Source organism: Octopus bimaculoides, chromosome 4 (genome assembly GCF_046866305.1).
Source record: "Octopus bimaculoides isolate indiv1 chromosome 4, ASM4686630v1, whole genome shotgun sequence".
Classification (NCBI taxonomy): domain Eukaryota; kingdom Metazoa; phylum Mollusca; class Cephalopoda; order Octopoda; family Octopodidae; genus Octopus; species Octopus bimaculoides.
This window is the reverse complement of record NC_142931.1, coordinates 23,185,293-23,210,288: the sequence shown is the minus strand read 5'-3', so window position 1 is coordinate 23,210,288 and position 24,996 is coordinate 23,185,293. Positions and strand designations below refer to the sequence as shown.

General features: G+C 33.0%; 1 protein-coding gene and 1 non-coding gene across 4 annotated transcripts in view; one reads left to right on the top strand and one right to left on the bottom strand.

Moving 5' to 3' along the window:
• The window catches only part of LOC106882109 (tetraspanin-8-like), a 719,463-nt gene that overhangs the window by 638,404 nt on the left and 56,063 nt on the right, over positions 1-24,996 (bottom strand). The gene's annotated exons all lie outside the window — the stretch shown is intronic.
• Positions 10,748-10,866, top strand: LOC128247752 (5S ribosomal RNA). Its single transcript, XR_008264101.1, has one exon. It is a non-coding gene; the product is annotated as a 5S ribosomal RNA (ribosomal RNA).

Sequence of the window (24,996 nt, the reverse complement as noted above, 5' to 3'; positions counted from 1 at the left end):
TAAAGCTCCCTATAACTGCACTAGAAGTTAGTTTTGTAAATTATATTTTGTTGTCATAAACTTAGAAATGTCTTTATTCACCTGAGCCAGTTGTTGATGTAGGCTAGTATTCGTAGTTTGCTTTGTGTCTCAAAAGGATCATTATGCAAATAATAAATACACGCACTATTTCGACTTCACTTCTTTATTATTATTATTATTATTGAGTGAGAGTGTAGTGCATGCCATCAAAGTAACACTGGGGTAAAATATATGAAGCCCAGTATAACCATCATGACAACTCGTCTGATAAGGGTACATCAGGCACATGCATTACAACCATATTTGCGTGATATGGTGATCTCATATCAAGATTAACAGCGCATGACCTCGCAGGTGGGGCTCAGTTAGAATTTTCTTCAGGTCGAGTAGCCCATCCCGCTGAAAATGTCCCTGAATAAGGGTTGTTTAAGGACGTTGAACGGAACACCAATGTTTCCAGAGATGAATTAACCAAACCCCAAAGATTTCCTCTCAACACATGGCTATGATGCTCCCACACTACTTCTGCTGGCGATCAGAGATGCACATATCGTCAGCCACTAAGGGACATTCTCAAATTATTAAGGTCACACAACTGACAAGCAAATCTGTGGTAGTGAGCAGTATATTTGCTGTAACCCATCTTTTATACTAATACAAAACAATATACATAATAACACTTCCAATCAGTCAAGATGAAGAGCCATGAAAGCCACTGCCTGGTACTGCATCAGGGCAATTATCATCCTTATCATCATCATTAAATCCACTCACAAGGCTTCGGTTGACCCTGGGCTATAGTAGACGACACCTTCCCAAGGTGCCACGCAGTGAGATTGAATCCGGAACCATGTGCTTGGTAATCAAGCTTCTTACTATATACCCACTACTTCAAAGGTCAGTTAAAGCAAAATCCATAGAGGGCATTTTTGTTCCTGGATATTTTGTTTTGACTTTTTACGTCCAAATTTTGTATCCTGTCAAAACCCTGCCTACTTCTCATTCCACCGGAGTCGATAAGGATTGGGTCTAATTATTATTGTTTACACTTTTTTTCGAGATATATGGTTTGTTACTTCAGTGTTAGTTACAAAATATCTAAGATTGACTCAAATTTTCTTCATATTTTGTTGATCTATGACTTTCAGTCAGATGAAGAACAAAGCTATCCAACTAGGAGAACGACGAATGTTTACTCTAAACTAAAACAAATTGAGACCTTGCACTATATTATTATTATTATATATACCGATAAGAAAATAATAATGTCTTCGTGAGAAACAATGTTGCACACTTAAAAATCGAAATAAACGAACAAAAATAAGAAAGAAAAGATTGATTATACAAACAGAGCAACCCTTCACGTTTAAAAAATTAAATAACATGACCATAATAATTATGCTATCATAACAAATTATGCTTTTTATGGTGAGGGTTTTGCATTTTAATTGAAAGATTCAAGAATTTCATTGAAATTTTATTGTATGTATGTATGTATGTATGTGTGTGTGTGCAAAAATGTATAAACATGCATAGTGTACACATATACAAATATATTTTTGCATATATATTCATTATATATATATATATATATATATATATATATATACACAATGAAATTTCAATGCAATTCTTGAATCATATATATATATATATATATATATATATATATATATATATAGGCAAACAAGTACACCTTAATAAACATCATACAAAAAGTATTCACTTTAATGCACGCACACACGTATCTGTGTGTATGTGTATATACAAATATATACCGATATGTGTATGTATGTCTCTATATATGTATATATGTATGTAAGCGTGCGCGTATATGCAAATTCTCAAACATGCACATACTTTAGACGCAATGTAGCAGAAGAAACGCGGAACAGCTATGCATAGAGAAAGGGTAAGTGATGGAGACAGAGAGATTCATAATTTGTTCCAAGAGATGATTTCAACGAATATTAATAAATTGCAATATATTTATTATAAAAACTAAATATAATTCAAATGCCTATAATAATGTACTTCAGTCTCCACTGATTCGAAATTTTCCCTGAAGGTAGCCATCGTTTAAATAATCTGGTCTATTTCTATCTATTGTCTTCCTCAACCAATTTTAACCAGCGCGTTTTGCAATTCATTCTTCCTCTTCTTTTATTTGAAAGCGTATTTCGTTCGCTTCTCATCCAGAAAATCTCCGGTGAATTTTACAGTTTATATTCTCATCGTTCTCCTTGTTTAGGAGTACTGTGCACGCATATATACATGTATTTATGTATTTACACACAAGAATAGACATTACACACACGCACACACACATCACACACACATTCTTTCACATGCATGAAAGTTTCAGCGTATAAATTTTTGCGTAGGTGTGACTGTCTAATTCATTAACCCACCGATCTACACCACCAGACAATCTCACGCAACTAAACCTACAACACTCAGATACATACAAACACACACATACATACATACACTCACACACACTTGCGGGCGTACGCACAAATACATCTATACATCAATACACACACACACACACAGACACAAACTCTAATATTTGTGTATGTTACATATTTTTTGTTTGTTTCGAGGATATTAGAACGCCATTGATTATTTATAGAACAGGATATGGATATCTAAATAATCTTTATCTTCAATCTGTGTTTCCAATCAAATTTCTTGAGTTATCATGAATTGTTTGATGAATAATTTCATTTATTACATACGAGACGATATTTCATTGGTATCTTTAGAAACAATATTATTATTTCGTTTTTGTAGCTGGTTTTCAAAATTCTTTATATGAATTCATATTATTATTATTATTATTATTATAATAATTTATTAGTTGTCCTTTGGACCTGGCACATGGTCAGATTTTAGTGGAATGCCTTCTACATGGCTGATATAAAGGATGCCTGCGTTTGGCCCAAGGCCACGCAATTTTAGATGAGGGTAGAGACGATTTAATATCACCCTGATGCATGAATATCGTTAAATATTATCCATATAAGTTGGAATAAAAGCAACGCAAACTCAGGCTAGAGTTGAGCATTGAATACGGAGGGATGAAAATAAAACCAAAAGGCATTTGTTTTTTGTTTTGTTTTGGCGGGGAGTCAGCCATCCATCAAAACGTACGTCAATAATAATGATGTATTAAAGAAAAGCTAGGCCACACATTTGTGTGAGGGAGAAAGGCAATTTAATCGATGTCAGTATTTGACATATTAGTTACTTCATTTACTTTGAAAACATGAAATTAATATCAACGAAATTTGAACTCTGAACATATTTACAAGGCTTTATACTGATTCTATAAAATACTACCCCAAAATAATTGGCCCTTTCTAAAGAAAGGGCTAATTGGTTTCACATTAACTTTTTTCAAGGATAGTGTCGAGTCAACGAGGAAGGCCCAAAATGGTCACTCTACAGCTTGAAATAACATCCCAATCTTCATAATATCTCAATCTATCGTCTTAAAGAAGATAAGTCACAATTGATAATGTTTATTCTCGGTGCGCTATGTATGAAGAGAAACCAGACGTACTCGTCGACACAGTTTAATTGATCATAGGACAGCTCATTCAGGGTTACCTTGGAGCCAACCAGCAGTGTTCAATTTAATAGATGATTGCTAGTTGCATATATCTTAATAATGTTTCAAAGTAGCAGACTGTATCTGGTACTTCAGTTTTCGGCAATAATTTAAGTCCCGTCTAATTGACGTGACACGCACGCACGCACACGCACACACACACACACACACACACACACACACAGTGTGTATGTTTGCTTATATATCGATATAGATATGTATAAATACGCATGTGTGTAAAAAAAGGTGTGGGTATATATATATATATATACATATATATATATATATATATACACATATTGATATATACATATTTATATATACAGACATATATACATATGTATGTAGGTATGTATTCATACCTGTATTTGCGTTGTCATATATGTGCATGGATATAATTCGGTTTAATTAGAAAAGAATTGTTGATATACGTTGTAAATATATATTTCATATATTTCCTTAGAACTCTTGAATGTGTATAGCTAATGATTGTATAAGAAAAGTTTGTATTACAATAATTACAAAACTGCTTCTGGTAAATTCCATCGCCAAGCAACGACTAGAGATAGAAATGACAAGAAACATGTCATGTAGTTATTGGCAACGAGAAATATGGTTTTCTAAGCAACAACAGAGGCAAGAACAACAGTCACTTGGAACAATAGAGCAGGTGCGCAAATAATAACATGTGTAACAATAACAGTTTCATGCACACGCCTAAGTCTTCATACTTGTTGTGTTGAAGAAATAATAAAATCACGATGTTCCGTTTTAAATACTGATATGAATAAGATTTTTCAGTGGTGTCCAAAATATTATATTAATTTGGAAGTCTCATATTGGAAGAAAATCAGATTTAAAGCAGAGGATTTTAGTCAGAGTAAAATCGAAGAGAGTTTCTAAGTCTCAATAATTTCAGATGCAATGACGATTTCGATAAGTTTAACGTTTTGGACAGAGGTCATCCATCAAATATAATTTGTTATAGAAAAATTATCATTGAGTTTCTATAAAAGGCTATTTCTAGTCGGCATTATATTAGTTTCCCTTGTCAGTTTGATACACACACACACACACACACACACACGCGCGTGTCTATATGCTTGCTCTACCTGTCTTTGTTCCGATTTACTTAACTACTAGACAAAAAAAAAAAGAGGAAACGTAATTTCAATGCTTATTTTTAGAACTCATTACTCTTCTGATCAAATATGTTCAATTCTTTACACGTGTACATTGCTTCTTTTCATTTATGGATAAGAGAATATATCATATTTGCGTGGGCTTAAAAGCTGATGATGATATCTCAATGATACGACTTCAATGTTTTAACAAACTCAGATTTAATCATTACTGTACAGGTATACTTTACTGGTCGCACTGAAAGGTCGACATCGTCTTAATGAAACATTCCATAATACTAGATGTTATGAAATGAATGAACCTTATATCAATAAAAATATCAAAAGTTAAACGTAAAAATTTTACAATGCTTTATTACATTATTATTTATCTTTTAAATATTTCCACTTTAGAAATACGTTTCAATCATATAAAATGATAATAATAATAATAATAATAAAAATATAGCTGAAATCGAACGTTATTTTTATTCAAATAAATACTGGAATTAAGACAACTCATACTTTTAGAAAAAATACTGAAACATTTAATCCATTATTTTATCTTTCTTTAACTTGGGGGAAAAAGCTGACATAATACATCATATAACATATTAGCTAGCGTCTAACAATACCCAATTTTCTCTCGTCTGTCTTTACGTTCTCAGCTCAAATTCCGTCGAGGTCGACTTTGCCATTCATCCTATAGGGGTCGATAAATTAAGTACAAGTTGCGTACTGGGGTCGATGTAATCAACTGGCTCCTCCCTACAAAATGTTGGGCTTTGTACCTATAGTAGAAAATATTATAATTGTTGTTGTTGTCCGGATGATGATGATGATGATGACATCTATGATAACTTTGCTACTACAACTACTACTATAGTATTAGTAGTGTATTGTAATAGCTGCAGTATGTAACATTATATGGTAATGTGGATAACTCGTAGTATTTCTTTATTAATTTATTTTTTGTAATCAACTTCGTCATAATGTTCATTATTACAACAACTCCCACCTCCAGCTCACCCTACACTGCCTCAGTTATAGTAGCACCATCATTAACGACATCGCCGTGGTAGTAGCAGTAGTAGTCAATTAGAATAATAAGGTTGTAAATGATAGCTTTCCTTTTCTTCCTCTCCATCCGTATCTTCATCAACAAAAGTCCCACTAACGCTCTCACCAAAAATTACCCATTATCACCAACATATCACTGAAATAATAATAATAATAATAATAATTATTATTATTATTATCATTACTATATTCATTCCAATAAAAAAAGACAGTATAAAAAATAACAAGTAGAATGTTGTTAAAGCCACAGTGCCGTGCACGAACCAAACCTTTAGGATATATTTTCTTGTTTTTGCTTTCAAACTTTCAATTATTCCTTTAGTTCTATTATGTATTTTTGTATTCAATTATAATGTTTATTCATGCCTAAACTATCCATATTAACAGTTTTATGTAAGACGTGGAAAAAAAATGCAACTATAATATAATTGTGAAATTGCTATAAATACATCTGGTTGTAAGAGTTATAAACAATGAAAAAATGCAAATATACGGCTAATATAAATTGAGCCGCCATATATATATGTGTGTGTTCGTGTGCGTGTGTGTGTCTGTGTGTGTGTCTGTGTGTGTGTGTGAATACTTGCTTGTATCAAACCTATGAGTGAGTGAGTGTATCATACTCTGAAAACACTTTAAAAGATGGTTACTTAACGTTTGAAGACATTCATGGCCTCATCTTCAGAATGAAGCAACGAATAGTGATGCATTGCTGAATACATTGCATAAGAAAGCATAAAGCAGAGAACGATTCTTATCAACATGAAGCCACAATCCTGCAAGCCACTGAGCGCACTTCAGGCAACTATTGTAATAAACAACGGAGAAATGATTAATTTTCTTTTCTTTACTTGATCCTACATTGACAAAGAAATCATAACAACACATTATAAAGAACACAAAACAAGTCCAGTTTGGGAAAAATATTCTTTTCTGTTCTAGGCACAAGACACGAAATTTGGGAGAAGGGGCCAGCCGATTAGATCGACACCAATATGCAACTGGTACTTAATTTATCGACACCAAAAGGATGAAAGGAAAAAGTCTACCTCGGAGGAATTAGAACTCAGAACGTAGAGAGAGACGAAATACCGCTAAGCATTTCGCCCGGCGTGCTGGCGTTACTGCCATCTTACTGCCATAGTTTAAGAAAAATATTAAGTGACACCAGTACCATCTTGTACTGAATTCCACAAAACAATAATAGGTAAAGGATGGAAGATTATTGAGATACAAAGTATAAAGCGGAAGTCGACGCACTGATACAACGTACGAGAAATAAGCTATAAAATTCTGAAATATTTAAAACTACTTTAAAAACCACAAATCATGAATTCATTTTCATGACTCTCTGTATAATTCATTGAGAATAAGAGGTCTTTCGTGGAGCTACTCAATCTAAACAAAGAACCACTTAACACATATAGAAACTAGCTGACAAAAGAATAGCGAAAAGAAACGAGAAAAAGATATTAAACTGGAACACTGCCGTGTATTTAGTACAACATATCTGGAAGAAAAGTTCTCTCTCCCTGCCTGAGTGTGTGTGTGTATGTATATGTATATATATATATATATATATATATATATATATAGATAGATAGATAGAGAGAGAGAGAGAGGGGGGAGAGGGGGGAGAGAAAAATATGTATGTATGATGAACATGGTAACGTAATAAATATATACATTGATGTAAATTGCCAGTACATAGATACGCTCTCTCACCCATACACACATACATATATACATACATACGCACGCACAAACACGCACGCATTATAGCTTGATAAATGTCATTACGAAACTCTCAACGTTGAGTGACTTATGTAAAAGTTTGCCGATCATATATATATATACATGTTACTCCCGTTTGTCCCGCAAAAGGCATATATATATAGGAGTGGCTGTGGGGTAAGTAGCTTGCTTACCAACCACATGGTCCCGGGTTCAGTCCCACTGCGTGGCATCTTGGGCAAGTGTCTTCTACTATAGCCTCGGGCCGACCAAAGCCTTGTGAGTGGATTTGGTAGACGGAAACTGAAAGAAGCCCGTCGTATATATGTATATATATATATATGTATGTATGTATGTATGTGTGTCTGTGTTTGTCCCCCCAACATCGCTTGACAACCGATGCTGGTGTGTTTATGTCCCCGTAACTTAGCGGTTCGGCAAAAGAGACCGATAGAATAAGTACTAGGCTTCTAAAGAGTAAGTCCTGGGGTCGATTTGCTCGACTAGAGGCGGTGCTCCAGCATGGCCGCAGTTAAAAGACTGAAACAAGTAAAAGAGTAAAAGAGTATATATATTATATGCACTTATTAATACGCACATAGATATTACATACAAAAAACATATATATGTATTTTTTAACGCTGAGATCAAGTTCCCAAAACTGTTATCAAATGAACTACAGTACAACATATTCTGCTATGATTAATTATAAAGACGAACATAGACTGAATGTGTGTGCGCATAAGTACCTCTTTGAGTGTGCATGTGTGTGTAAGTGCGTGTGAAGACTGTCAGAAGAGAAACAAAAATTACACTGGATGTAAAACATCCATGAACACGCAAGCTATGCTATTTCTGATACAGTCCGTTTCTCTCACTCTCTCTTCTTTACGTCTCCTTTCCCCATCCATCTAACTCCCAGACTTACACAATACTACACTAACACAGTTATAATACAGATATACGCACACAGGTATATATATATATATATATATATATATATATATATATATATATATATATATATATATATATATATGCACTCTACGTCATAAGCCTTATATCTTCGAATCATGCGCACGAATTAATACAGGCATATAACGTTCTGAAACGCCTGCAGGCTAGATACATAGGCATGCTCTTATGTTTCTGATTGAATATACGCATATCTCACTACATTTATATATATATATATATATATATTATATAGCCATTTATTATTACATATAAGGACTCGGGCTGGTGCCTGGTAAACAAGGTCACCTATTCTCAGCCCTCCTCCTAAGTAGCAAATGATGATACATCTATTTCTGTTCATAGCTGCTATGTGTTAATAGTATGTTGGTATATAAATTTATAGCTCAGTGAACAGATGTAGACTGTAGGAGTCTGCCTTTACTTGGTTACTGAATCTTTAAATGCACACACGATATGGTTACATGTTATATTTACAAATGGTTTGCTAGAAGGATAGATGCTTCGCTGGACATAATTTATCTAAATACCTATATATATACAAATATATGTTTGTATGTGAACATACAGGTATTCATATATCTTATATACTCATATGTATGTGTGTATATATATATATATATATATACGTACCTTTATTCCTACAAACGCTAACACACACATACATACTTGTGGGTATATATATATCGGTGTGTATGTACATGTGTGTGTGTGTATGTGCGTCCATATATACATTTATAACCGAGCATAAATATGTTTGTGACAGAGAATCAGTAAGATCATACAAAGAGAGTTGATTCGTCACGTGATGTGTGAGTCATTGAGGATAGCGCTGTTTCTCCTTCAGTGCCTTTTCCATTTGAAAGCTTATTAAATATGCCAAAATCCACTCACCTTGCTATTTACACATACATACATACGTGCACCTATGTATACACACACACACACACACACACACACACACACACAGAAAGACACTCAAATACACATTTTCATACATATATTAAATATGTGAATACATATGAATGCACAATCGTCATCCATGCGTGCGTTTAGCAAATTAAATAAAATTTACAAATTAATAAGTGTCTACAGAAAGACAAGATGATGAATTAATTGTATCTTACAATATTTATAGAAAGCTGTACACTATAAAACTTAAAACAATCGTAATGTTGTAGTTATTCCTGATATATCTTTTCCAATGTGTCGCAAAATTACATACAATGATGAATATGTATGATGTAAAGCAATTACAGTGAAGCTACCTTGTCGCAAGTAATTAAAATTCAACGATTTATTATCGTCTTTAATTGATGTTTCTTCATTTAATTACAGTGCTAAAAGTATCTTTACAAATGACTCTTCACTGAAAATAGCGACATTACTAAATATTTGTAACTGCACATAGAAAACTATCCACAGTAAACTATAACTGTAGTGTTTCGAATATATCTAAGCAATACAGAAGTTCTAAATATCTTCTAGCAACATATGTCTAGTTGAGTATGGCACTTACGTATCAAAAGTACAACTGATTGGTTATGATATTTTATAGATGCCAGCGAGACACAAATTGAAAAATTTTCGCTTTAACAGTTTAATTTATTTATAACTAAACTAGCTTTTAACTCCCTGCCAGCCCGACCAGACAAAACTCTTCTTTCTGTTTTTCTTTATCAGATATAGCATATCTTGGGCCACATTATTAAGTGTTTTCTTTCATTTTCAGGATACAGTATGCAATTTGATGAAGAGTTTGTTATTTCCGTAGAAGGGATAATCTTTAGGGTATAAGAATTGTAAGTGGTGTAGGGGTTACAATCACACATTATGAAAGAATACTGGTGAAATGTCAAGGATTCAATAAATTGCAAGTATAACAGATCAGATATAATAATCTGAGTCAAGAAAAGAAACTATGCACATTAGTTGAAATCAATTGTCCAGTAATGCCAAATATTGTTACAGAAAATATTTATGTGAAACTGATGAGAAATTTGCAGCTAATCCATCGGGATTATAGCTTCAGATTTCTAGGTTATAATTATTAGAGCACTAAGTTACGTGTTCTTGGGAAAATGGGTTTTACAAAGCCATTAAGAATAGGTCTAATGAAGAGATTACAACTACGAGCAATCAAAAGTCACTGTCGCAATATGTAAAACATTCAAGAAATTTATCATTAAATAAGATGCCATATCACGGCCATATCACGTTGAAAGCACCGGTTCTCGTCCGATCACCGAAGTTAAGCAACATCGAGCCTAGTTAGTACTTAGATGGGTGACCGCTTGGGAACCCTAGGTGCTGTAAGCATTCTTTTTCACGGTGGTGCACCAGCATGACCGCAGCCACTTGGCTGAAACACATAAATAAATAAATAAATATGCACTGATATTCTTCAAGTTATGAGTAGCTGTGCACATACATGTAACACACACACACACACACACACACACACACACGTGGTTGATTTATACATATGTTAAGAAATTAGTGTAAATATTCTTTTCTATCAGATTTTTTCAAAGCGTGTATGATATCTAATATTATGTGAGAAGTTTAATTCGTAGAAATAACACCGGAATATGTCAATAATACTTACATTAATGTAGTGGATTATATTCATATACTTTTCAATTTTCAAGTCTAATAATATAAAGTGTGTCTTTTAAGAAAAACCGAGTCGTGTGTATTAAACATACGATTCGATATTTTCTTTATGTTTAGCCGATGTACTCATAACTTAGTAATTTTTATCTCTTTTACTTAATGTTTTGAACTTCTGCTCTCTACATATTTATGTATACGCCTATCTCTTGTATATTTGTTCTTCACCATAGCAGCTAAACATTACTACTCTATAGACGTCAGTTTGCAGTTGTGGTAGATAACATTTTGGAATCCCAGTTTATCTTTAAATCCGCCACAGTGGATGACAACGTACTCTTAACATTGGACTTATGCACATTTGGTTCCCTGCTATCTTTAAACATTAAAGCGATAAAATGTTTATGAGTTTTGGTGACAAAGCTCCATCCCACCTCCCTCACGATATTCCCTCCTACACAAATCTCAAAGAAACCGAATAAATGACGGTATAACCCACATCCACAGCAGAGTCACCTGACGAACAAATAAAATTCTCTTCAGAGTAACCGTTAACCACTGCAACATTTGTGCTAGAATCACTATTAAATTAAAAACCAGATCATAGTATACACAAGTATATTCGTACAATGTTTATATACATGCTCTGCATACAGAATAAAAAGGGTTATGCCAGAGTATAATTCCTAAAGACTTGAAGATGGTGAGAATATTAACATGAAGTGTAGTTTTTTTGTAATCGTGACCGTTATATCGAATTACAGGACTTGCATACGCCGAAAAAGATCGAGGAGAGAAACACTTCGCGTACTGCAAAAAGGTTATGCATGGTATGTTTTCAATAAACTTGATAAAACCCAGTCACATCCGAAAGGTTACGTTTTTGCAAGCCAAGAGCAAAAACAACTACGAAATATCCAGTAAACAAAAGACAGAACAAAGCATATAAGCTTCCAAGATGCAAGCGAAATTTGACATCAAGTAACACTTATGTGGAAAATATTAAGCATGATTAGCAGCTGTCCGAAAGCGTCATCCAGATATTGCCTCTTATTTTGATATGTCATTATTCCTGAAAGAATTTACAGTACAATCTGTAAGAGAAACTACACTGGGATAAATATAACGCTCTTAATGTTCAATACATACGTACACTCAAACACAAAGTTTGTTGATTGGCCATTATCATCAAACCTTCGTTTAGGCGCAAACATAACAGGACTGATATAAGTATTTGAAACTCAAAAGAAAACTCATGTAGTCATGGAGATGAGCTGTCCTACAGAAGTAAAAGCTTTTACAGTATCAGTGAGAAATTCAATATTTTTGAACAATTGTTTGAAAATCTGAAGCTTCTCAACACTGATTATATCAATAATTTTTGTGTATTTATCTATAATAGTAATTTTTTAAGCGACAAACACGAAAGGTTAGGATTTGCACGTAAAGAAAATGATTAACTAAAATGCATTTCACAAATACAATTGGGAAGTCGAGGGGAAAAGTTATGGAACAATTTTTTTTTCTTGAAATTCGGCATGTAATGGATATCACTTTCATTATCCAAATACTGGCGATTAAGATTTGTTTCTAAATTTGAAACTAGATTCTTCCATGTAGTAAGAATTCAAATAAGTAAAAAAAAAAAGTAAAAGAAGAAAATGAAGCATACATAAGTACATAGACACACACTGCTACTAGCTAACGTGGGCTTTACAAATATAGTCTGTGAGCGGAACAGTAAAAATATGCAAGACTTTTCTGAAGCTCAACAAATAACAATTATCGTTGTTGTTATCCAAATTCCAAAGATGAAAAATTACATACATACATACATAGATTCCAATAAAATTTGTCACAGTTATCGCTACAGATTCTCTATAGAATTAATTCTGGCGTCTTAACAAAATCAGTGATGGCTATAATTTCTATAGATCTATAAAGATAACCAGAACAAGTGCTGTAAAAGCACTGCTACCACAGTAGAACAGTGTTGACTTATAAAACCATTTAATATACTTTGTATATTATGGCTGCATAACGAAATACCGTGTCCTTACATGTCATTAATATTCTCATAATACTTTTCTCAAGTACAATATGTAACATTATTTTTGCTATCTATATTCATACATTGTAGCTTTGTACCTTTATTAGGAACCAAGAACTTTTTTACAGGAAGAATGAATTCAAATAATTAAAAATCAAATATAACACACACGTATATACATATCTTAGCAAAAGAAAAGCTCAGAGCACTAACAAATATTACCTAGCCATTTAATATAAATGTGATTAGATTCAGAATCATTTTATCGAGATTATAATGAATGCAGAATACAACAAGAAGAAATGAAGGTAGTACGATTAACCCTCCGGGAACATGAAATGCATTATATTAAGAAACAAATAGATGAAATTTCTTTATATACAGATAATGTCATTATACATTATTTTTATTTGTCTGTTAACTCTATTTACCATTTCAGTTTCCTGTTCGGTTTTCTTATTTGTCTAGATCAAATGCATAATAAAATGTGGTAAAGTTAACTCAGTCGTTAAGTATCTAAATCGTTGCCATCATGAATTCTGGTTTCGACTGACTACTAGGTACGAGGGAGCATTCGGTTTAATCTAACCTAGTGTCTTGCTGCTATATATACATACAAACATAATACATATATAGTTTTTCACTTCTTTAAATCAATGGACCATTGAACTGCAGCCATGCTGGGGTACCGTCTTGAAGAATTTAGTCGAAAAAGTTCGTTCGTCATCACGTTCTGAGTTTAATCTACTCGGAGGTCGACTTTACCTTTCATCCTTTCGGGGTCGATAAAATAAGTACCAGATGAGCACTGTGGTCGATGTAATCAACTTACTCACTCCCTGCGAAATACCAGGCCTTGTGCCAAAATTTGAAACTGTTTTCCTCCTTCTTCTTATTTGCAGCTTAAGGCAAGACACCACCATTTGCATTTCAGATCAGCTAACTTCCGGTAGTACATAGCAGGTTGCTGGAAAGGATATCTGCGATAAAATGATATCCTATCTAACGCAATATTTATCTTTAATCCGTGTTCACCTCATTAAATAGGAGCAGATTATTAATTTCACTCGTTATAAGCAAAGAGTGCGACTTAAATATATATAAATATATTTCCCCCCTTCCCTCTCATATGTATAAAAGAGTGAATGGCGTTTAAGTTCGCAGTAGTTATTGCGTCTGTTTTTATGATATATATATATATATATATACATACAGAACGTCACTACTCGCTTTTATACTTGGTAAGCCTGACGTGTTAATTATTACTCATTAATATAGTCGGGTTCCAACATGGGCTGAACCAGCAAAATCTATCTACCCCACTTCACGGTCCATCACCATTGCTTCGAGGTCCTGGAAACATTCTAGGCCAGTGACTGCTATAAAGTTGTTCATGTGTGACGACGTTTGCCTCTTCTTACATCACCACGAAGTGGGCTGCCCAAGACTAATTTGGATGCTTCCAATTGAGGGTGGCGCAGGCAGTGATCAGATAGTTATAGCCGTCTTTGCCTGACTTGTCACTGGATTCCCTTTAAGATATATATAAGTAGTATTTATCAGTACTTGAACATGGCTGTCCCTAGGAACTGAGGTTACTGCCATTCTAACCCTTGGAGGACGCCTCTGCTAGCTGGTTATTTTTGCAACCAGCACCCGATACATATTGCAAGTAGGGGACTGTCTCTAGGGGATGAATATTCACCACGGGGGAGGATCATAGAGAGCTCGAAACAGTACGGTCTGGTGGTCTCGAGGCTGAAGGAGGCGTCTTCCTGGGGTTAAAATATTAGTAATGTCATTTCCTACGGATCACCGATGTTGAAGCGGCGATAAACATTACATCTGATATTTTATAACTAGCTAATTTGTATATATATATATATATATATATATATATATATATATCAGGTTTTAAAGTAGGTCTACGCACAACCTGGTGGACCGTTATTGGCTTTCCAAATTGAGTTGAGTAAATATATCTATTTTTTATATATATATATATATATATATATATATATACATACATGCATACATACATACAGAGGTTACATATATATATCCATGCATACATACAGAGGTTACATATATATTTTCATGCACCCATTACATACGTTAATACATGCATCCATACAGAACATATATATTTATACAAAGTATTACGTGTTCAACAACGTCTTTACGCAATCGTTGGTTTATCTATTTCACTTTCTTTCTAATAATTTTTGGGACAAATAAATTATTTAATGGATGTTGGAGAATTGCGTCATTGAGCAGATTCCATAAGTTGCAGGGATATTTTTTTCATATGCAATAACCTATACTATTCAAAAACAAACAAAATGAATACAACAGAGTGTAGAAGAGAACTGAATTCTCTCATTAAAAGCTAAGGCTAGGAAGCCTTACTAATTTTCTGTTTTCATTATAATTAGAAATTTGTTATAAGAACAGAATGAACTTGTTTTCTGGTAGCCGTTGATTTGAATGAGTGTTGAATTTATAAATATATATATATATACATATATTACACACACGCATATATATATATATATATATACGCACATATACATATGCTTGATAATTTAATGTTTGTATATTACACGCTGTTGCATGTATCGTAGAGCGAAATAATTACCAAACAATAGCAAACATCATTAATAGTTATATACTTTTTGGGATTCGCTTAGCTTCAATAATGAAAATCAATAAACGTGTCGTTTATATCATTGTTTCTAACAACGATTGATGTCATTTGATGGTTCGTATTGTCTTTGTAGTTGTTATTCTTGTTATTAATATCGTGATCCTCTTTTTTTTTCTCTATAATATGATAGTTTCTGTTGCTTCTGATAACGGTATTGTTGATTTTGCTACTGTAGCATTGTTGTGGATATGGCAGGGATTTTTGTTGCTCAAATAATTATGGGCGTTAAGTTGATTATATATACGCTGTTATCTATATGACAGTGTTCTGTTGTTGAGTTTGTTTCTGTTAATGTCTTTGCTAAAATTCTAGCCGCATCTTTTCTATGGTGATAGCCATTGTTGTTTACTTGTTCATCAAGTTGCCAACAATGGCGTAGCATTTACAATTATCAACAGGGACTTGATATTGCTTCAGTAATATGACCAGTGTTGTTACATATATGAAGGCTCACGAAGCCGGTGGAGTGTACGGAATCATAATTTATTGGACAATGTACGTACAAGCAATTATAGTAATCCCACGCGTTATGGAAGTGGTGTGTTCCTGAAACCCTAACCGTAACACGAAATTAACTTTCCCATTCATTTATATGCTATAACATGATAAATGTTCCGACACAGCCATTTGTGTTCATAATAATAACAATTTCTAAACTATACAATATGTATATATAAAAACGGTTGAACAGAAATATGTTCAAGTATAAATTAGAATCGTAATATTGTCTCAAAGTACGTTCTCCTCACAATAGATGTTGAGATTGACTAAGGTGTTAAAGATTCTTGGAGAAATGCGAGTTACGGAGAGGATGAGGAAATCTAATTTCTATTTTATAGTTCAACGTCATCAACATCTGAGGGACGGATAATTCATCCTCAATTATTTGATGTTAATGGATGCATCACCTCTTTGTACAACTCAGTGTAGGAACTGAGCTCATTGTAAACTCCTCTTGAAAATTTTATGTTACGTTCACGATGTGAGACATTATCAGTAAGAACTTGCAAATCTAACACTAACTATCAATCTCTATCAATATTCTTTACGGTCAGAGATGATGGAATTTTCGTATCCTCATGTTACATATCCCACAGCATCTTCTCGCTAAATAAATTGTCTTCAATTATCGGTAAATCCAACTGCAGCGCCGATGAACAACCATTCAAGACCAAAGTCATGACATCAAACTTTTAAAATATAGTAAAAAATTATTTAATATGACACTTTCAATTTTAGATGGTTTGCTTTTCTTGTTTATATTATTGTTGCTGTTTTTTTATCATTCATTAAGTGAGTTTGTGATAGCAGTGTCTCCACTGATCATTTTAGAGTTAATGAGATAATGATAGTAGTGAAGGTTGATATTTATTATTTAATGCAGATAAAATCTAAAACAGAGTAGCTGTAAGTTTCTTGTTTACAACAGTACAATAGTCGTGCGAACTTATGTAGTATGTTGATGCAATTATGTGTCAGAAACTGCTAAAAGTTAACCGTGTTTCCGTAAATTCAAAATTACTGACTGTATCCCAAGATTTTTCATAATCATATTTTACAATTTCCATAAGCGAAAAATCCCGTAACCTGAGGTAGCCGTAATGCGAAGGACATCTGCGATTATGGTGGCCTTTGCTTATTCCCAAGTTAACCATGAGTGAGCAAATCTATGATCAAAGGCATTCCTGTCGTAGTAACCTTGTATTTGTTTCAGTCAATTTTTAAAACGAAATACATTATCGAAAGTGTTAATTTTTAATATGGCATGATGTCACTAGAGGGAGATTTGGCTACTATTGTTAACTGATTGTGCAACCGTGTTAACGCTCAATAAAACGAAGTAGTACAGCTGCCTTCATACTTGGCTCGAACCTCTACCACCCGGTATCGTTAAAATAATTTCTGTAAACATCCTGTGATTGCTTTATTCTTTTCTATATTTAACCTTCTGCCTTGTCAAAAGAAATCAAGTTAATTAGCAAAGACATTGTTAATACATAATTTTCTTGTCGTCATCGTTACAGTGTCTATTATTTAATATTTCTGTCTCTCATGCAGTTATCCAAACTGTCTTCATCTTTCCTTTGACGTTATCGATATTGTCTTAATTGTATTCTTTTTCGTCTGGTGGTGTTTTTATTTTAGTTATTGTCACGGTTGTTGTTTGGCCTCGGGTCAGCAGTGATTGATAACACAATCAGACATTCCAGAAGTGACTATACCGTTTTACCTCTGTTTCTCTACATAATGTGTACGTTTTTATTCTAAACTAATACAGTATGAATTGAAGGAATTTAGTTGCTATTTCTTCCCGGTCAAATAAACATAGTTGGTTGGTTTCCTATGGTGTTACTTCAACAAACGACTGATTAAAACGTTCTTCATTATCAATTTTGAACATATTTCATGTCTCTACCGTCACACACAGTAGGCGGTGCTCTGAGCAGGGCACTGATTTACAGTATGGAATCTCCATAGACACCAGTGGAACAGGATAGAAAGATGGCTGATCGAGTTGATAGTGGACCAAGACATTGAGAAGAAATAAAGTTTTAATGTTTCATTGTAGTTGATGCTCTCATTATTTATCACTGCTATTTTAGTTCTTAATGTTATGGTCGTTAATGCTATTATAATGTTTAGCCCAGTTCGACTGTTTAGATGTAAAATAAAAGGCATTGCAACAGTTAGCAAGCATCTTCTGTCTATATCAGGGTCAATAATGTCCTTTTGTAAGCCTATAGTGTGTGACTTGAAGGAAGTCCAGTTGTTGTTTCTTGTTGGTTATTGCCACAAATGCTGTTTATATTTGTCGTTATTTTAACAATGTCAAGAATATTAGTATTAGAATTTTTTGTTGTGGCCTTTGTTATTGTGTAGTGGATTGTAGCAAAATCAGAAGAACATCAGGAAAAGTGTGGTATTTTGCAGTGGTTTTGCGCGTTCGGTATCGCTTTTTATCCTTCCAGTGGAGATAAAGTAAGTGCCAGTCGTTTAATAGAATCGATTCAGTTGACTGTATCCTTAACTCAACAAAAGTTTCGTAATCTTGCGCCAATATTAAATATCATTATAACTATTAAGAGGGTTGTGAGTTGGTAGAATCGATAAAGTCTCGAAGAAAATTTCTTGTTTGTTGTATCTGCTCCTATTTTTTACATTCTAGGTAGAAATCTCGCCAAACTGAGATGTCATCATTTCGGTGGCGATAAAATGGAGTACCGCTCCTGTACTGTGATTGATCGACTAAACTTTATTCGAAGTTGCTAGTCTTGTACTTAAATCAGAAACCGTTATTCACTGTTGTTAATGGTCATAGATTTCATATTTATATATTTCGTAAACCAAAAGCATATTTTTGTAGTATCTAATTTTTTCTAATTAGGAACCCAGCTCAAAAAATCCTGCGAAAGTTGACGTTGATTCTCTCCCTTTCGGATCGATTAAAATAATTACCAGTCTTGTACTAAAGTTAATTTATTCGACATCTTCCTTAATGCTGTAATATTAGAAGTCATTAAATTCGTTATAGTAATTTTTACCATTGTTGACATAGTTGCTGGTTCGTTGTGATAGCTATTGTTGATTTTCTAGCCTTAGAATACACAACTTTTCTGAGGTTAAATGAAAGTTTAATCAGAGATAGGAAGTAGTAGAAAGTAGAGTAAAAGATAAAAATAAATGCTGATGAGTGAAAGTGTCATGATAATAAAACTAACGTTATTGGAAGGGGAAATAATGTAGCAGTAGAAATTGGAGGTGGGAGAATCTAACGTTCAGTGATAATAAAAGGGGGGGGGGTAATGGAAGAACTAATTTAATGGACTTGAGAGAGAAGGGGCTAGTAGAGAGAAAAGTATGTGAGAGGAAATGGGGAGAGGAGAAGTGTGTGATTTTGTGTGTACGTGTTTTTGTACATGTATGTAGATGACGAGTAATAAAATGGAAGACTGATAAATAAATGAGAGAAATGCAATAAAAAGAAAGGATGAAAGAAAGAGAAAGTGGGAACAGAAGAAAATAAAAAGAGTATGTGAGGAGATAAGATATTGGTAAAAAAATGCTGATATTTTGAACCTCACAATTTCCGATGACCTTTCTTAATGACCTCACATCTACAACACAGCTCAAAATGCATCACAAGATTTAGACTTTTTTTTTTCATTGCCAGAAGTTTCCCAGATCCTAACAGATGTTGAATGTTTTACAGAGTAAGTGCGCGAACGACCCATTTTACAACAGCGCTGATACAAGGGCGCATTCGCTACATATTTTAGGTCACCTCCAAAGAAAGGCATTGTTCTGTAGCTTTAATATTTAGTCTTCATATAGCAGTTAATGAATTCCAATATATTGTAAATATTAACACATCGATTTAAGTTTACTATGAAGAGAAATAAAGCAGACCTATGATTAGAGGTGTTCCGGCTGTGAACATCCTGTCTTTTTCCTTTGACTAAGGAATGTAATAAGATTATATTACGTAACGGGTCCTTTTCAAAGATATTTAGGTGAGAGTGATTTATGTTGTTCCTATCAGCTAGAGTGATCCAAAAGGAATTTAGCTGTTGGCTTGAAATTGTAAAAATAGCCCTTATAAGGATGATAGAGGGAAGAATCTGGTAGATTGCAGGACAAAATACATCATGATATTTAGTTACGTAGATCTCTGGTATGATTTCAACTCTTTTTTGTCTTTCGTTACTTTCCAGTCAATAAAAACTGCTGGCACACTCCAATCAACTATATAGCTCCATTCACATCAAGATGGATAGCCCTTTGCATTTTAAAAAATCAATTGGATCTATTTTAAAACGGGGGCGCCAGTTTTCATTTATGTTTTATGTAGTGTTTTTGGTACGGAAAGACTTTCAAACTTCGTATACTTATCTATTTTGTGTTATAGAACAGAAAAATATTTTTGTATTCGAATTTATTTCATGTAAAAAATTGTCTTATTTCGATAATTTCTACTAATCACTGATGTCTATTCAGTTGAAAACAGTTAGCGCTGTAACGGTGTATATCGTATTAATCCCCTAACCCTAACTAGACTGTTAACCGTAACCCTAAAACTAGCCCTAACTCTAGAATCCGAACTCTAAAATTGTTACACACATAGATACGCACAGCGTAATTTATTATATAAACAATATATGCGTATAAATTACGATTAAACCGGATGAAATATGTCACAGGGAATAACATTTTTATGACCGCCCAGCAGTAACTCTATTCAGCTGAATAGACGTCAGTGATTGGTTGAAATTACAGAAATACGACAACTTTAACATGGAATAACTTGCGAATTCCTTTTTTTTTTTGTTAAGAAGACTAAGAGTAAAAGATGTTTTATATGACACATTCTACCAGTTTCAAAGTTTCAAAGTGTTTCGTTAGTGTTTCGTTAAGAAAATACTGGCGCCCCCGTTTTAAAATAGATCCAATCAATTACTATTATTCTTCGCCGCATTTCTTTCTCTTTCTCCCTTTTATTTTTTTTCGAATTCATGACCTTCAAGCTTTGATCAAATTGTGCAAAATATCACCGCATCGTTCCTTAGTAAATTTTATTTGCAAATATCCTATAATAACCCTCAAGCGAGTTGTGTAACACTTTGGTTCATCTTCACATGATATACTCACTGGAAATTGTTTTCTGGTATAGGTGAAGCAATGTAAAAAAAAAAAAACTACTTAGAAGACACTACATAAAGACAAGATTAATCCAAATATACAACAATCCGACAAAGGTTAATAGACCGATATTTCCAAGTCACTACTACTTCTTTCTCATAAAAGTATATTTTATATATATATTATATATATATATATATATGTATATATATACATATATATATATATACATATATATATATATTAAATGACAGAATGGTTTTTGATCATAGATATAATAAATTAGGTTTGACCTAGAGCAACGCAACAACACAACATGAATATATTAATCTGACACCTCGCTAAACTTATTTACTTGTCATCAAACTGCTTCTGTGTACATTTGCAGCGTTTTCCCTAGATATTCGTGTTATTCTGTAATACAATATTGACACAGAGTTTCTTTATTTTTTTTATCAAGAAATTAGTCCAATTTGTCAAATAAACCATCTTCACTCGAATAATAAAAGGTAATTATCATGTTTTTTTTAGGTTCTGCAATCGTTTTTTCTCGCTTTATCATCATTTCATTCCTGCAGTAAAACTGTAAAAGAACTGTTTAACGTTAAGCTACAGAGATAAAAAAAATGTTCGTTCATGTCGAGGTGTATCAGATACATAAACAATTCTGTTCTCCTTTTGTGAACAGCAATAAATTTGACGTACATCTATCTAATTACAGTATAAAATAGACAATAAGGCTTTCAATAACGACTCATGTTCACACTGTAACAACAATGCAACGAACACACACACACACACACACATATATATATATAATGATTATACACACAATTATCTTATGAACTTCATTAGCTTACAGCTGTTTCTGCTATATGATTCAGTGGACTCATAGCTGAATACTTGAGTAAAACCTTGTAGCTACAATTTCTACAGAGCCACAAAAAATCGAACTAAACTAGCGAACCCCTATATGAAACTTCGATTTGCTATAAACAGCAACCAAATTGTCCTCAAAACATACTCTAGTGTTTTAAAAGTGGACAGACATAATGGATAAAATAGTTACAGTTATACTATATCTTAAGAAAATAGGACGGTATGGTCATTATTGGAAACCGTTTGATCCGTTCTATCAGGGTGGTTATACAACAATAGCAAATACATTTTAGTTGGCTCATGTTCATCGCCAATTTAAAAATATAATTAAATATAACCAAAAATGAAATTATAATTTTAATTCCATGCAAGGTGTGAATTTTTTTTCTTAATTTATCGATATAGTCGAAATCAATATAACATTACCAGTGATCTATTATTTTTGCCTCTTCGACGACTTACTATAGAACTTAGAAAATTGGTTAAAAGATTTTAAAAATAACTAAATTATAGCAACTATTAAGTTCTCTATTATAAAGTTTGCAAATATTTTTAATTAATTGCAGTAATTTTTAGACACTAACAAGCATCCTGGGAAATTGCCACGAAGTTTTGATTCCTTCGAGAGAGCTTGGCCACAATTCTTTTCTGTGTTTACATTCTGTCAGTTAATGAACTTCTTATATGTCAACCTTTTAAAAAATACCTGATACAACTGCGAGTATGACTACGTCACATGTGTGATATTTAAATGATTTCTAATAAAGGCAAAAAAGCTCATCACTTGCTTGTGAGATATTACTGCACCCAATACCCGACCAGATGACAACCAGCTATTTCCATGGTTTTCGTTGAGAATCTACAACCCTTGGTAGAGAACCACATCAGCCGTAACAAAATGAACTAGATGATGTTACACTACTTATTAATTCCCTACATGATTGTTAAAATCTGCTAATTTCCTTGGAGAGAGTAGGAAATTGTGTAGGGATCTATTTGGATGGTAACAATACAAAATAACTTCATCGTTGTTAGCAAAAGAAGAAACAAATACAAAGTAAAGCTTTAAGCGATAATATTCTTTGTGTGGAAGGGTTTTAGATATTCATGTTCATATATGATGAGCTCTGGAAATGATTTATTCTTCCCGATAGGCAATGGTATGGATAGCTTGCAACAACCTGGTCAATATTTGAACATACGCTTTAAACTGATATTTTAAAATCGAAATTTTTCGTCTGTTCTTAGGCCAGTTCTTTTGCATGGTTTAGAGATATTGTCAATTCCCATAAGGCTTCAAAAATAATTAGATGGTTGTTACAAACGACTTCTACGAAAGGTAAGAAATCTTACGTAGAAAACGCTTCCAAAATTGAAACAAATTAATAGGACAAACAATAATAGCCGCTTATTTCTTCTATGAAATTCTCCTGTGGTTGACTTTATCTAATATCATTATAACAGCAGATAGATTATATTAAGATCAAATATATCACCTGCGCTATTTCACTGCAATCGAGACATTTTGCTGATAAAATATAATTATAATAATTTTATTTTCACTCTCAAACACGATTTCTACAAGAAAAGTGAAAGTAATAGACAGATATGTTTAAATAAAACTATATTGCAGCTATCACTGTTTCATAGGCGTTCTATGATGTATTATGAAGAACAAATAGGCTTCAACAGCCTACCAGATCATAAATTCTTTGCAGCAACAACCATGTAATAATAATTGATGATTTCCAATGATTGTAAACTCATGACTATTAATATGCATTTGGGGAGAAATTTCTGTTATGCTTCCTTTAATTTAGTTTTTCAAAACATTATTTTGGCAGCACAATACTAAACATGATACATTAAAAAGAAGCGAAACTAATTTATTCAACATAGCGTTCAATAAGTAAAGTAGAATTGTATGAATGTATTATAACTTAGGTGCTGTTTGCATAGAAGTCGTCCAACATTTAGAACACATCTACGTCCATGTTTTTGAAAAAAGCTCCGTTTATTGAGTATTATGAATCAAACGGCGAAAAGCATTTTAAAACTATATTAAATAATAACTTGGTGTGCGCGCGCGCGCGTGTGTGTGCGTGTGCGTACACACACACACACACATATGTACATATATACACATATATATATATACACATATATACACATATATAAACATATATAAACATATATACACATATATAAACACATATAAACACATATATACACACATATATAAACACATATATAAACACATATACACACATATATAAACACATATATACACACATATATAAACATATATATACACACATATATAAACATATATATACACACATATATAAACATATATATACACACATATATAAACATATATATACACACATATATAAACATATATATACACACATATATAAACATATATATACACACATATATAAACATATATATACACACATATATAAACATATATACACACATATATAAACAAATATATACACACATATATAAACATATATATACACACATATATAAACATATATATACACACATATATAAA